The following is a 470-nucleotide window of genomic DNA, read 5'->3' as shown; positions in this document are numbered from 1 at the left end:
ATATACACTTATAATCAGCATATCCTTGGAGTTTTAAAAAAATCCAATTTGACAACTTAGTTTTTTAATTTGACTATTTAGTCCATTTATATTTAATCAAATTTAGGATATCTTATTTGTTTCCTACTTGACCTTCCTGTGTCATGTTCTCTTTTTCCTTCTTTCTTACCTTCTTTTGGATTAGTCAAGTTTTTGTTTTGTTTTTTAAATTCCACTTTAATTGCTGCTCTAATACTTGTTGGTTACACACTCTTACAATTCTTCTACTTGTTACCCTTGATAGTACAACAAGACTCTTTGATTTATTAAAATCTAATATAAAGGAATACTTTGCCATTTCCTAAAAGACTTTTTTCCTTTCTGCCTTTTGTGTTATCGTTGTCATCTATTTCAATTCTACATATATTTTAAACACCAAAAACTCTATTTTCACTTTATACAGTTAATGTTCATTAAGATTTATCTGGACC

This window comes from Propithecus coquereli, unplaced genomic scaffold (genome assembly GCF_000956105.1).
Source record: "Propithecus coquereli isolate 6110/MARCELLA unplaced genomic scaffold, Pcoq_1.0 Scaffold14, whole genome shotgun sequence".
Lineage (NCBI taxonomy): Eukaryota > Metazoa > Chordata > Mammalia > Primates > Indriidae > Propithecus > Propithecus coquereli.
This window is presented reverse-complemented; position numbering follows the sequence as displayed.